This window comes from Muscardinus avellanarius, assembly GCF_963383645.1.
Source record: "Muscardinus avellanarius genome assembly, chromosome: 8".
NCBI classification, from domain to species: domain Eukaryota; kingdom Metazoa; phylum Chordata; class Mammalia; order Rodentia; family Gliridae; genus Muscardinus; species Muscardinus avellanarius.
Genome location: NC_137794.1, coordinates 74,459,619 through 74,474,752, shown reverse-complemented (window position 1 = coordinate 74,474,752; position 15,134 = coordinate 74,459,619).

Below are 15,134 nucleotides of genomic sequence, written 5' to 3'. Positions count from 1 at the left end.
TGTTTATTTTGAAAGAGGATCTTGCTAAGTTGATGATAGTCTCACTACTTATTGAGGCTGTCCTCAAACCTGCAATCCTCCTATTGGCTTCCCACATAGTGGGATTATAAGTGTGTGCCACAATACCCAACTGACTAGGTAACTTTGGTCAGCAATAAATATTTTATCCTGTAAGTATAAATTAACAAGATGAATGAGTTCACCTTTCTAGAAAAGAAAACAAATATCAGTGTGTTCACATTTTTTTTTGTAGTCATGTATTTACTTATTTTTAGCTATGTTCTTTCTTGGGCCAAATGGAAGAACTTTCATTGTAAATATTAGATGCCCTTGATGTAGTTTTAATCTTCTGAAAAAATTTTAAGTGGATTTTTTTCATGGTGAAAATGTTAGAAGTAGGGAGAGAGCAGAAAAAAAAAAAAAAGAAAGAAGCAGAAGGGAGATTAGGATCTAGATAACTTCCCTACACACACACACACACACACACACACACACACACACACACACACCTCTTGATGGAAAACTTTGTAGCTGCTATGTAACCAGACCAACAAATTCAATATAAAACTCTTCACTCAACTCCACACAGTTCATGCTAAATTCCCTTAATTGCCAATGAATAGTACAAACTCTCACAGAAAACCAGAAAGGTCATGCTAAATTACACAGGCCCACGCTGTTCTGCAAATCCATTGTGCCTTGCATCTCTGTCTTGTTGTGTCTGCTGTGCAATCTTCTGAACTTTACTCAACGTTACCACCTGCCGGCTATTCAATTGCAATCAATAGAAGCAAATATTCATGTGGCCTGACCTTCTACAAACTGTAAGACGAGAAAGGCAAGAGAATTCAGAGCAGAAATAAAATAGTGGCCATGTCTTGTAAATCACAGGGACACATTTAAAAATTTTTGGTTGATTTTTAACTGGAGAAAAGAATGAATGAATTATAAAAAGCAAATGACTTTTTAGTTTGAAAAATTGTTATAGCCCTGGAAAATAGCCACAGATTCAGGTTTCTCTTTTTAGTGATTTCTGTCCAGTAAGATGACATGTAAACATGTCATTAAAGTAAGGCTTTTCTTTTAAAGGAGGTAGGGGGCCAGGCATGATGGTACATGCATGTAATCACAGTTCTTGGGAGGTTGAGACAGGAGGATCTCAGGTTTGAAGCCAGCCTCACCAACTTAGCAAGGCTCTTCAGCAACCTAGTGAGACCCTGCTTCCAAATAAGCAATAAAATCAGGCTAGGGGTGTAGTTTGGGGATAGAATGCCTCTGGGTTCAATCCCTAGTACAAAAAAAAAAAAAAAAGAGAGAGAGAGAGAGATAGGGGAATCATTGTTTAGGGGAAAAAAACAAAACAAAACAAGCAACAAAAACACCCTTAAAGAGGAATTGCAATGATTTTCTTTTAATCTTTTTTTTGTGAAGATTTAAAGAAGTTTATTAAAAGATAGAAATACAGAGGATAGGTACAGCTCCATACCATACTGGCATGGAGGGGTGACTTGAATGAATACACCCTCAATCTTTTTTTTCTAAAATTTATTGGTGCATTGTAGTGATACATCTTAATGGGATACAAGATGGTAGAGACATACATGCACACATTCCCTAATTAGCCCTTACCCAATTCTCACCCCATTCCCTCCCTATCCCTCCTTCTCATGCTTGGCTTAATGATTGATATGTTTGTTAAAGTACATCATATGTATTAGACAATTTTCCTTTTCCCCCCTCCTTTCCCCTCCAGGTCACCTTATTTGGTCATCTATAGAATCTTCTTCTTCATCTAGAGTTCCTCATATGACCCATTTCTTCCTAGCTTTTGCATATTAGGTAGAGCAGCTTACTTTTTGTGACTGACTAATCTCACTTAGCATATGTCCTCCAGTTCCATCCATTCCCTGTAAATGATATAATTGTATTTTTCTTTTTGGCTGAGAAAAAATTCAATTGTGTACATATTCCACAGTTTTGTAATCCACTCATCTGTTGAAGGACATCTTGGCTGGATTCATAGTTTGGCAATGGTGAATTGTGCAGCTATAAACATAGATATTCATGTATTAGTTTGGTAGTTTGGTTTCCTTTCTTTTGTGTAGATACACAGAAGTGGTATTGCTGGATCATATAGAAGGTTTGTTCCCATTCTTCTGAGGATCCTCCATATTGTTTTCCAAAGTGGTTGCACTAATATGCAATTCCACCAACAATGTTTTAGAGTTCCTACTTCTCCATATCCTTGCCAGAATGTATTGTTTCTGTTTTGAATGATTGCCATTCTATTTGGAGTTAAGTGAAATCTCAGGGTAGTTTTGATTTGCATCTCTCTGATTCCTAATGATGTCGAGCATTTTTTCATGCATTTATTGGCCATTTGAATTTTTTCTTTTGTGAAGCGTCTGTTAAACTCACTTGTTCATTTTTGATTGGCTTATTTGTTTTCTTATTGCTGAGTTTCTTGAGCTCTCTGTATATTCTAGTTATTGGTTCTCTATTGAAGGAATAGTTAGTAAAAATCTCCCAATCTGTTGGCTCTCAGTTGAGTTTCTTGATAGTTTCCTTTGCTGTACAGAAGCTCTGCAGTTTCATGAAACCTCATGTATTGATTCACCTTCTAGTTTCTTGAACCTTTGAGGTCTTGTTGAGATCTATGTTGGACCTATGCCCTCTTCAAGGAGCCCCAAGGTCTCTGGTCTAATTTTCAAATCTTTGATCCATCTTGAATTGACTCTTGTGCAGGGTGAGAAAGTGGGATTTATTTTCATTTTTTTGGTATATGATTAACCAATTTTGCCAACACCATTTGTTGAACAGGCTATCTTTCTCCCAGTGTATGTTTTTGCCCTTTGTCAAAAATCAATTGGCTGTAAGTGTGTGAATTTGGTTCTGAGTCTTCTATTCTGCTGCATTAGTCCATGTATCTTTTTTTGTGCCAGTATCATGCTATTTTTATAGCTATGGGTTTGTAGTATAGTTTAAAGTCATGTATTGTGATTCTTCCTGCATGTTTTTTGTTGCTGAGAACTACTTTGGCTATTCTGTGGTTTTTTTTTTTTTTTTGTTGTTGTTGCAAATGAATGAAAGGACAGATTTATCTATGTCTGTAAGGAATGATCTGGGTAATTTGATGCGTATTGCACTGTGTCTGTAGATCACTTTTGGAAGTACGGCCATATTGAAGATATTTATTCTGCCTATCTATGAACATGGGAGATCTTTCCATCTTCTAAGGTCTTTTTCAATTTCGTTTTTTAAAGTTTTATAATTTTCTTTGTAGAGGTCTTTACCTCCTTGTTTAAGTTTATTCCTAAGTATTTTATTTTATTTTTTTTGTGGGAAATCTTTAGTAGAAGTGTTTTCTGGGTTTCTTTTTTAGTAGATTTATGGTTGGTGTATAGAAAAACTTATTTTTTTTCATGGTACTGGGGTTCCTGGAAACCATTCTACCTCTAGGCTACACTCCCAGTCCTATTTTTTATAATTTTTTATTTGGAAACAGCGTCTCTTAAGCCAGCACGGCTGGCTTAGAACCTGTGTGATCCTCCTGTCTCCGCCTCCCAAACACGGGGATTACATGCCTGGCAAGCTTTTGATTTTTTAAGATTGATTTTGCATCCAGAAATTTTTCTGAATTTGTTGATAAGTTCTATAAGCATTTTGGTTGAGTTTGTTGGGTCTTGTTAGTATGTCATCTGCAAACAGTGAAAGTTTGAGTTCTTTTTTTATTTGTACTCCTTTGATTTCATTTCTTGCCCTATTGCTTTGGCTAGAGTCTCAAGTACTATATTGAATAGAAAATAGAAGTGGTGATAATGGACATCCTTGTCTTGTTCATGTTTTTAGAGAAAATTCTTGCAGTTTTTTCCCCCCATTTAATATGATGTTTTGTGTGGGCCTATTGTAGATTGCCTTTATGATGTTGATGTATGTTCCTTCTATTCTGATTCTCTGAAGTGCTTTTAGCATAAATAGATGTTGTATTTTGTCAAATGTTTTTTCAGCATCTATTGAAGTAATCATGTGATTTTTCTTCAGTTCTGTTTATATGATGAATTACGTAGACTGATTTTTGTATGTTGAGCCAGACTTGTATCCCTGGGATGAACCCTACCTCATCATGGTGTATGATTTTCTTGATGTGGTTTTGAATGCATGTTGCTAGTATTTTGTTTAGCAGTTTTGCATTCCAGTTCATAAAAGATATAGGCCTGTAGTTTTCCTTCCTTGTGCTGTCATTTTTGGTTTTCATATTAATGTGATGCTGGCTTCATAGAATGTATTTGGGAGAGTCCCTTTTTTCTATTTCATGAAATAGATTGAGGAGTATCAGGATTAGCTCTTCTATAAAGTTTTTATAAAATTCACTTGGGAAACCATCTGGGCTTTTCTTTGATGGTAAGCTCTTTTTTGCTGTTTCAATCTTTTTGATTGCTACTTGTTGGTTTAAATTTTGTATAAATTCTCGACTCAGTTTAGGCAGGTTGTATTTATCTAGAAAGTTGTCAATTTTTTACATATTTTCCATTTTGTTGGAGTATAGTTTTTCAAAGTAGTTTCTGGTAATCTAAATTTGGATTGATTCTCTCTTTTTTTTTGTTAGGATTGCTAGTGGTTTATCCATCTTGTTAACTTTTTGGAGAAACAAGCTTTTGGTTTTGTTGATTTGTTTGTATTATTCTTAATTCTCTACTTCATTGATTTCTGCTCTGATTTAAAAAAATTCCTGCCTTCTGTTGGCTTTGGGGTTAGATTGGTCCACTTTTTTGAGGGCTTTGAGGTGTGTCATTAGGTTATTTGATAATTTTCTGTTTTTCTTATGTGAGCACTCAGTGTTATACTGCCTTCAAAGCATCCCAGAGGTTTTGATATGTTGTATCTGTATTTTCTGTTTGTTTTAAAAAAAATTTCTTGATTTCACCCCTTACTTTTTCTATTACCCATTCTTCATTTATAAGTGTGGTGTTCAGTCTCCACATGTGCCAAGACATCCTGCTGCCTCGGCTTCTATGTGTTGAGAACCCCCACTCCACATAGTTAATCGGCAAGGACGCCCCGAGAAGGAGGTATCGTCTTTGGCTAAAGTACCCCCACTCTTAGATACCCTTCACTATTATTTCTTTTAACTTTCTACACGAATTGCTCCAGTGATGTGAAATTAGGACTATAAAAAGAAACTGAGTCCGTGGAGATAAACTTTCTAATAATTTGTTTAAACGTCCTTGGCTCTGCTCAACAATAATGAGAAACTGGCCAGAATTCGGGTACTGTGATAAGCACCCCAGCTGCAGCAACCACAAATGGCCTCCGACCTTCACCGTTAACTTCGATAAAGTAGCTCAGTTTAAGGTAACTTTGTTTACCCTTGAAATCCTGCCCAGAGACAGAGAAAAACTTTGTGTGTGACCTTAAAGAAACAACTTAGCTGCCCAAATATAATAGACCCAAAGAAAAAGACTGTTAACTTTTATCTCAGTGTGAGCACTCCAGGAGACAGAAAAAATGGCTGCATAGTTAGAAATGAATATGACAAAATAAAGGACAGACATTCTAAATATATATATATATATGTATGAAGAAAAGGAAATACCGTAAGAGTAAGAAAAGCATTTTTGCATGAAAAAGAGCTTATCATAAGAAAGTCCCAACTGGAAAAGAAAGAAATTAGAAGGTTAAAAGCAGGTTGCAAAGAGTTTGTGACAGGGAAGTGAATTATTAAAGATAAGTAGACTTTTAATAGGCTTGTTGTTTAAAAAAAGAGTGCTCAGCAGTTAAGAAAATACATCTGACAATTAGAACTAAAAACCTTGTGGTGTTGTTTGTGGTATTTTGTCTGCCAAACTGTGTTGTGAGTATGCTTAAGCTTTCAGATTCAGAAGATAAGATGCCAATACCTGAATTACCAAATCTCCTCACACTTGTTATATGAACTGAGCCCAAAAGATGGAAAGTTCCAGGAAGGGTTAAAAGAAGATTCCCCTGAGAAGCTCCCAAGCCTCGACTATCCTGGGAGGCTGCCACCTGGAGCTGCTTATCTGCAAGACCTTGGAGAGAAACAGAAGTTAATTCTTCAAAGGCCAACAGCCAGCTGAAGGACCCCCGCCCCCCTTTCTCTTAACTTTACTGGTGAAGTGTATAAATTTCTTGGGTTTTTCATAATAAAGTGTCATTGGCTCAAGAAGCCTTTGTCCACCTCAGGTCCTTTTTCCAAAGCGTCGTGACTAAAAACTTAAAGAATTCATAGAGGGGAAAGGACCGCTGCAGATAAGGATCTGCAGGACTTCGCCTGCCTTTTGTCCCATCTTTCTGAGGCCCCCGACCGCTAGTGGACTTGCCCCCCACAGAACTGAGCTAGTCGGTAACACACATGTTTATGTGATTTCTCTTTTTCTCCTTATAGTTGATTTCTAGGTTTTTTTTCCATTATTATTTGAAATGACACTGGGAAGTATGTCACATATTTTAAATTTGCTAGTGCTCACTTTGTGGTCCAGGATGTGATCTATTTTGGAGAAGGTTCAATGAGCAGCTGAGAAAATATGAACTCTGCTATAGTTGGGTGGAATATTTAAAGATGCCTCAGACCTAAAGAATACCAGTAATCAAATGGACTGCTTTCAATCTTTTGAATCTGTTAGGCCAACTTGTTTTAACTAGAACTCCTGAAAAAAGGAGTGCATGAGAAGGTATCTTGCTTGGTGCTTCTGAAAATGTGTACATTGCTGTAACCTTCACAATGAAAGGAGTTTGCAATTTCCAATAAACAGAAGGAGAGATGGAAGAATGGAAGGAAAGACAGACAAGGGAGTTTCATCTTTGACTATCTCCTTTCCTTCCTACTCCTCATCTTCCTTCTCTCTTCACCCCATATGACTCTGCAAAGATCTCCTCCCACCCATGTCAAAACTGGCTTCCAGGGAGGTTCATAAGTTAGAGCCTTGAACTTTGAAGAGAGTTGAAGTTAAATTACTATTCTTTTCAAATTACATTTACATACTTCAAGCCTAATCTATAATTGTGGAGTAAAAGTTCTATCTTCTGTGGAAAGTATTTTTAGGCATCAACAGGCAACTGGAGCAAGGTTTATTATTTAGGATGTTCTGCATTGAAATAAAATTATATATTTCAGAAAGAGAATTAAATTGATTTATCTTTAATGTTCATGAAATCATATAAAGATATTTTTGCTTTGACTTAATTGCCATTTAAAATATCAATTTAGGATTTTAAAATTCAGTACAAGGTAATATAAAAATTCAAGGTGTGAAAACTGTTGTTTGAAGAGGAGATTTTGGCATCTCTGGAAAGTCTCTGAGCTTCTGTGTTGTAAAATTTTATCTGCATTCTTTTTCTAAGAGAAGGGAAAAGAATGAGAATATCAATTTTTTTGTGTCTACTTTGTGCCACTCTCCTAGATATGTTTCCATAAATTGTCATGATTTTAATCTAATGATTTTTTTAAGACAACCCATAAATTGTTTTTAAGGATTCATTAAATCAAGATTTTTAAGAAATACCTTCTTTTAAGTTATCTGAATTTCTGGATTTAATTAATGAATTAATTTTGTTTGTACTGGGGTTCCTGTAAACCCTTCTACCTCCGGGCTACACTCTCAGAAGTATTTTTATACTTTTTTTTAAATTTGGAAACAGGGTCTCTTAAGGCAGCACAGCTGGCTTTAACCTGAGCGATCCTCCTGTCTTGGCCTTCCAAGCACATGGATTACAAGCGTGCACCATCTCGCCCCACTTGAATTTCTGGATTTAAAGCCTTAAAACTGTATAAAACTAGAAGCTATTTAAAAGCATCAAATATGGGGGCCAAGATGGTGGTGGCAGCAGTGGCCAGTATTCAGGAGATACAGACACATCCTATCTAACCCACCTTGAATTTTGAAGAAATTTCCCCAAAGATGGTCTGCTCCTGCCCCACATGCTTAGGAATTTTGGACAATATACTACGTAAGGAAGGTGCTCTGGGGAGAACCAGGATGGCAGCAGCAGCAGCGGCCAATATTTTTGAGAAGCAGAGATCCGATCCAAGAAATCTCCCCAAAGGTAGACAGACTGCTACCGCTACACATGCTCAAGAATTCTGGAAAACATGCTGTGTGGGAGAGGTGTTCAGGAGAGAACTGAGATGGCAGCAGTGGAGGCAGCGGTGGCGGCGACCAGTGTTTGGAGGGGCAGACAGATTCAGTCCAATCCACCTTGAACTTCTTCTTAAATTTTTTTTTTTTTTTTTTTTTTGGTGGTACTGGGGTTTCTGGAAACCCTTCAACCTCTGCGCTACACTCCCAGAGACCTATATTTTATATATTTTTTTATTTGGAAACAGGGTCTCTTAAGCCAGCACGACCGGCTTTGAACCTGTGTGATCCTCCTGTCTCTGCCTCCCAAGCGCGGGGATTACAAGCATGCACCACCACCCCTGGCCACCTTGAACTTTTGAGGAAATCTCCCCAAAAGTAGACTGCTTCTGCCCACATGCTCTGGAAGTCTGGACAACATGCTAAGTGGGAAAAGTGTTTGGGGCCTATCAGAGAGAGTGCTGCATAGCCTGGGAAACATCAGCCCTCATGGCAGCAGCGCTCCTCTGCGCAGCACTGGAGGCCATGGTGCACTCAGAGCAGCAGAATCTGCTCTCTGTAGTGAAGCTTTTGGAGGGGAGTCAAAATTCATTGCCACTAGGTATTCAGGCTCCCAACTTTTGCAAAAGGCATGTTCTGTTTCTCCTATTTAAAAAATATTGGGAAGAAAAATGCTTGGGAGGAGGGCCAAGATGGTGGCAGCGGTAGTGGCCAGTATAGGGGAGAGGCAGGTAGATTCATTCTAGTCCACCGGGAACATTTGAGGAAATCTTCCCGAAAGTTGACTGCACCTGCCCCACATGCTCGGGAACTCTGGACAACATACTATGTAAGAAAAATGATGGTGAGCCTCAGATGGATCCCTGCATAGTCGAGTCCGCTGGCACCGCACGTCCCATGAGCCAAGGGCGCTCCTGGCCACCGCGCTCCTCTGCGCAGCGCTGGGGCTGAGTGAGCTTGAAGCAGCAGAACCCACTCTCTGTGGTGAAGCTGTGGTCCCCCACTCTTGGTGGGAAAATAAAACTCATTGTTACAAGTACTTGGGCCCCCAACTCCTGCAAAAGACACGTGCTTTTTTCTTTTATTAAAAAATATTGAAGAGGGCGGAAGATGGTGGCAGCTGTGGCTGTGGCTGCAGTAGCAACCACGGCCGCAGTGATGACAGTTAGCAGGGGCCGAATAGGACATACATCCCCCTGAGAAACCCTGGACAACAGATTTTGATTTAGTAACTGATTGGGACAACACACAGAAACATTTCCAGTTATGACTTTCTATCTGAATTATATGAGAGAGAGTGGAAAACAGCAGAATTAGAGGCAAGATGGCAGTGTGGTGCCCGCCACTGCAAGAAAAGTGATTTTTGGAGGGATATCCCAGAAGAGATCAGAAAGCAGACTGCTCCTGCCTCACATGCACAGGAATACTTAACAACAGAACAACAACATACTCTAGGAGAGACCAAGAAGGTGCTGGTGGCGGCCAGTATTGAAGAGAGGCAGACAGATCGAACCAAGTCCACCTTGAATTTTTGAAGAAATTTCCCCAAAAGTAGATTGCTCCTGCTGCATGTGTGCAGGAATTCTGAACAACATATTATGTAAGAAAATTTTCTGGGGCAAGTCAGAGGGAGCCCCACCCATATTGCTGGGCCAGCCACTGCACCGGGCATCCTGGAAGATCTCAGCTCATGGCCACCATGCTCCTCTGTGCTGAGCTGGGGGCCAGGGTGTGCTTGGAGCAGCAGATCCCACTCTCCATGGTAAGGCTGTGAGCCTCCACTTTCAGTGAGGAGATAAAATCCATTGCTGATGGGGAATTGGACTCTCATCTTCTGCAAATGACACAATGATACATGCTGTTTTCTCCTAAAAATAATTATATATATATATATATATATATATATATATATATATATATATATGAGGGAGAGGGAGAGGGAGAGGGAGAGGGAGAGGGAGAGGGAGAGAGAGAGAGAGAGAGAGAGAGAGAGAGAGAGAGAGAGAGAGAGAAAGAAAGAGAGAGAAATGGGAACCTCTGTAAACATCCTGCCCACAGTGACAGGGCCTGAAGCCTGCCGCGCAGCGAGGCAGGACCTAGAGCCACTGAGGCCAGGCCTGGAGCCTGGGGTCTGCTTTACAGCAAAGGATGAGTAGGTTTCTTCAACTGTATGGCCAGGAAGCACTAGAAGCTGCCATTGCCTCACCTAATCTCTCAGCAGATTTCCAGATCCAAGTGATCTCTATTAAAAAACATTTGTTTGTGAGTAGATCATCTTGTCAAAGTTACTTACCTTTGTGCGTCCAGGTTTTCAGTAAGTGGGAATAAGTATGGAGAAAAAGTAGCTCTAATACACTATTGGTGGGATTGCAAGTTGGTGCTACCACTTTGGAGAACAGTATAGAAGATCCTCGGAAGAAGGAAAACAAACTTACCATATGATCCAGCAATACCACCTCTGGGTATCTACCAAAAAAGAATGAAAACCAAAATACCAAACTAACGCATGAACAACCATGTTCATAGCTGCACAGTTCACCATTGCCACACTGTGGAACCAGCCAAGATGTCCTTTAATGGATGAGTGGATTTCAAAACTCTGGGATATATACACAATGGAATTTTGCCCAGCCATAAAAGAGAAAAAAAAGTATGGCATTTACAGTGAAATGTCACAATAAATAAGAAATCAGATGCTTTTCTTAAGGTGCAAAATATTAGGGAGAAATGGGTAACAGGAGAAACTCTAGATGAAGGGACTCTATAGAGGAACAATATGTCACCTATAGAGGTGACATATCTGAGGAGATAAGAGGGAGGATAAGGGAAACTCTTTAAAGCACATGATGTACTTAAACATAACAAAGTCAATCAGGAACCCAAGCATGGGTAGGAGGGAGGGGGAGGGAAGGGTTAGAGATTAGGTAGGGGCTGATTGGGTGATGTGTGCATGTATATCTTCATAAGTTTTTTTTTAAAATCACATTGAGATATATGACTACAAGGCACCAATAAAAATTAAAAAAAAGAAGAAAAAAGCATCAAATACTTATTTTGTCCTGTATCATTGGATCTTCCAATAGAGAAAATGTTGTAAAGTGCCCCCAGAACTTCTGTGATATTTACAATCCTTTTTATTATTTAGAATTTAGTTACTTTCAATTTTTCTTAAGTAAATAGTTTTGAAAAATGTAATATATTAAAATATTGTATTTTCTTTTTTCTTCAGATTTTATTTTATTAGTACCTTTGACACATGGGTTCTAGAATAGCATAGCCCACTTTTTCATCTTATAAGGTGGTTTACTCCCTCTTGGTATAAATAACTTTTAAGAGAGGCTTCATATAAAAGTACAAAAGGTTACTAACCACAATGAGACTGCTTCCTCCCCATGTTTTATACAAAGGGTGATGGTGTAATTCTGAAGGTGCTCAGTGACTGTAAAGGAGGATGCAAAGATGTCAGGGATATTTAGAATGATGTCATTCTTGGAAAGATGAGCCATTGCATTTTATAATGGATCACAAAAAGAATTAGAACTTCTGAAACATAGCAGATGTTTTGACTTCATGATTATCCAGTGAAGTGCAGGCAAGAATATATTACTGCTTAGGTATATTTATAAAATACTTATAAGTATTAAAATACTTATCTTTTTGTTAGTTTATTAAATGACATTTTAGTTAAACTAACAAAAATTATATATTCAAGGTGATAGGCGCTTCAAATTCTTAGAACCTTTTAATACTATTCCATGGAATAGATTTTTAATATTTATCCTAATTGACTGTGAGGTAGACCCTAAATTGATTAATATCCAAACTTTTTTGAAACTTTGGCAGGATATTCTCTCGAAAATAAACCCTTCATTAACTCTACAGAGATGACAGCTGTGTCCGTAATTCTTTAAGCAGATCAAAACTGTTTTTGCCATGCAACAAAAGGTCAAAGACAGAAAGCTCATTTCAAAGAGACCATTCCTTTAGCCATGTTTCTCTCCAGAATTTATATTAAAATGCAGTAAACCTATTTCTTCAATTCCAGATATTAATTATTTTGACAAGCAATGGGGAAATGCCAAGAAGTTGTGAGCTGATGACAACAAAAGCGATGATGTTTCCAAGGATGCACCTGACAGCTCTTAGGGGACTTGGAGAAATGAGAGCAGAATTACCAAGAAGATTTCAAGTGTTTTAGTAATAAACTCAGGCAATTTAAAGTTTCAAAATTTCATCAAATTTATACTGAACTTACTTTCTGAAGGCATAGTAATACCCTTTTACAACTTTTAATGCTGTAAATTTATTATTAAAATGAATTGACTATATTATGGTAAAGAATACTAAGAATGGATTTATAGAATCAAATTTAGTCTTGCACGTTATAATGATTATGCTCTGATCTGTAGTCTTCAATACACTTGTCTGGATTTCTAAATCTCAGATTTGGAGAGTATGTAATTGTTCTATGAACGGTATTTCTTTTGTGTACCAGTTAATTTTTATAATGGAGCTTTCTTTATTATTTGATATCTTTTTCTATCTACCTTAGTCTTTACAATGTTCCTTTAAATAAAACAATGATAGAACTAATTTTCTTTTATAAAAAGGTAGCAGTACCAGCTAATTTATTAGATTAGTCAAAATAAATAGACTATATTAAGGAGATAGAAGACAGTGAAAAGGTAATGGAAATTTCTGGAAATCCTTTTATTTAAAAACTATAGTGAACTTTCCCACCTATCTTTTCATTACCTTCGGGTTGCAATGGCATCCTAGATTTCACTACCATCACCATCATCATCATCATCATCATCATATCAGATACATCTGAATTCTATTAAGATAATGCGCACAACTGGGTGTGGTGGCACACACTTGTAATCCCAGCGTTTGGGCGGCTGAGACTGGAGGATCGTGGTTTGCAAACAGCCTCAGCTACTTAGTGAGGCCCTTTCCAACTCAGTGAGATGCTGTTTCAAAAATAAAAAGACTAAAAATTAGGGCTGGGGGGCGGAGCTTGGAGGTAGACTGCCCCAGGGTTCCATCCCCAGTACTGCAAAATAAATAAATAAATAATAAATAAATAAATAAATAAATAAATAGGGCTGGCGGTGTAGCTCTGAGGTAGATGCCCCTGGGCTCCATTCCCAGTTCCACAGAGAAAAGAAGAAAGATAATGAGCACAGCCGGACCCATCATCCTGTACTGAGACATAGAACACACTCTGCACTAGGACTTCAAAGAAGGAAACGGCAGATTTCTTAGTAAATTGGAAAAATAATAGTGGTATTAGCCATCTGTTCCTCCTATTTTTCTAGAGCAGGATGTTTTCAGCTTCCAGGAATTCTTCCCCCAGAAGTGGCTTAAACTGGCTGCAGAAGAGACTGGCTACACAGGAGAAGATTTGAGCCTGAGGGTACCCAACAAGGTAGATGCCATTAACTGGTAGTAGCAATTCTACTCTGTGGCTGAATTGCCCTATGTTTTTCACTCATTTCCTTCAGTCAAGGTAAGACCATCATCCTACTGCTCTATCTCTCCAAGGCCATGGCATCAGAATCCAAGGCTTTCTTTTCATTTTCTTATATAAATAAGTGTGTGCTTAATTATTTTTCGATTAACTGATTCTCTTGATTAGGTATACAAGTTTAATATTTGAAGCCATATAATTTTTGTGTTCCTATCTCATGTACCAAAATGAAGCTACCTATAATTAATTTTACTAGAGAAGTGAATTCTGAATAAAAATATTCAGCAAGACTCTAAATTTTCCTCTCCCATAAGTGATATAACATTACTCTTCCTTAGGGAATTATTAAGTATTTACTGGAAATGACTTTCTCTGTACAAAGATATCAATGATAAAAGCCAAATTGTTCTAATTGTAAATTTTGGACAAGCAAATCAACATATAGTACTGTATCAACATATAGCAAGTATTAGAACCCTGCTACCATTGTGTTATTAACAAGATTATAATGTGATTAATAATAATAGAGAATTATTAAAATTATATAAAAATTAACTCTGGAAGAAAAGATTTAGTAAGAACAAGTATCTCATATATATTTTCTTCTTCTTCTTTTTTTTTTTTGGTGGTACTGGGGTCCCTGGAAGCCCTTATACCTCCGGGCTACACTCCCAGACCTATTTTATACGTTTTTTTTTTTTAAATTTTAGGAAACAGGGTCTCTTCAGCCAGCGCAGCTGGCCTCAAACCTGCGTGATCCTCCTGTCTCCGCCTCCCAAGCGTGGGGATTACAAGCATGCGCCACCACGCCTGGCTCTCATGAAGAAGAGAGAAACAAATTCTTCATTAGAAGAAGGAGAAACAAATCTTCTTGGATATTTACTTTTACCAGGAAGAGTAGAAGTAACCATTCAGAGAGTAGAAAAGTAAATTAGAAGTGAAGTTTTCAGGTTTAACCCTATTAATACCTAAAGATGACCTCTCTCTCTCTGTTGACCAAACATCAAATCCTTTTCTAAAACCTATGTACTTACGGTTTATAATAGATAGTAAAATATTTGCTTGAATTCCCATAAATATGCTTTAATGATACTCTTCTTGTTTTTCCATTTGACTTTTCATTTGTAGGGACTTTTTTTTTCTAGAGCTCATTCCACAAACATTTGTTAATGACACATTATGTGCCATGGCTCATGGTGTGAGGACCTAGTGTACAAAAGATAATTATAATTAGGAGGTAAATGTTCAAATATACAATTGTTGTAGAAAGTAACATGTTCTATTTTCACGAAAATCAGTGGTGGAACTACGTTTTCTGAAGAGCTCAGGGAAGGCTTCATATAAAGGCGGTCTAATATGAATTTTGGTGGTTAAGGTTACTAGCAGACAGGGTGGGAAAGATATTTCTGGCAGGAAGAAAGCCATATAAAAGTAAATGACTATAACATACCATGTCTCTGTGAGAAAAACTGATGTTATGATAACAATGGGTACAACATAAAGAGTGAGATTGTGATCATGTTATGATCAGATCACAATGTATATGATGCTAACAACGTTAGACATTA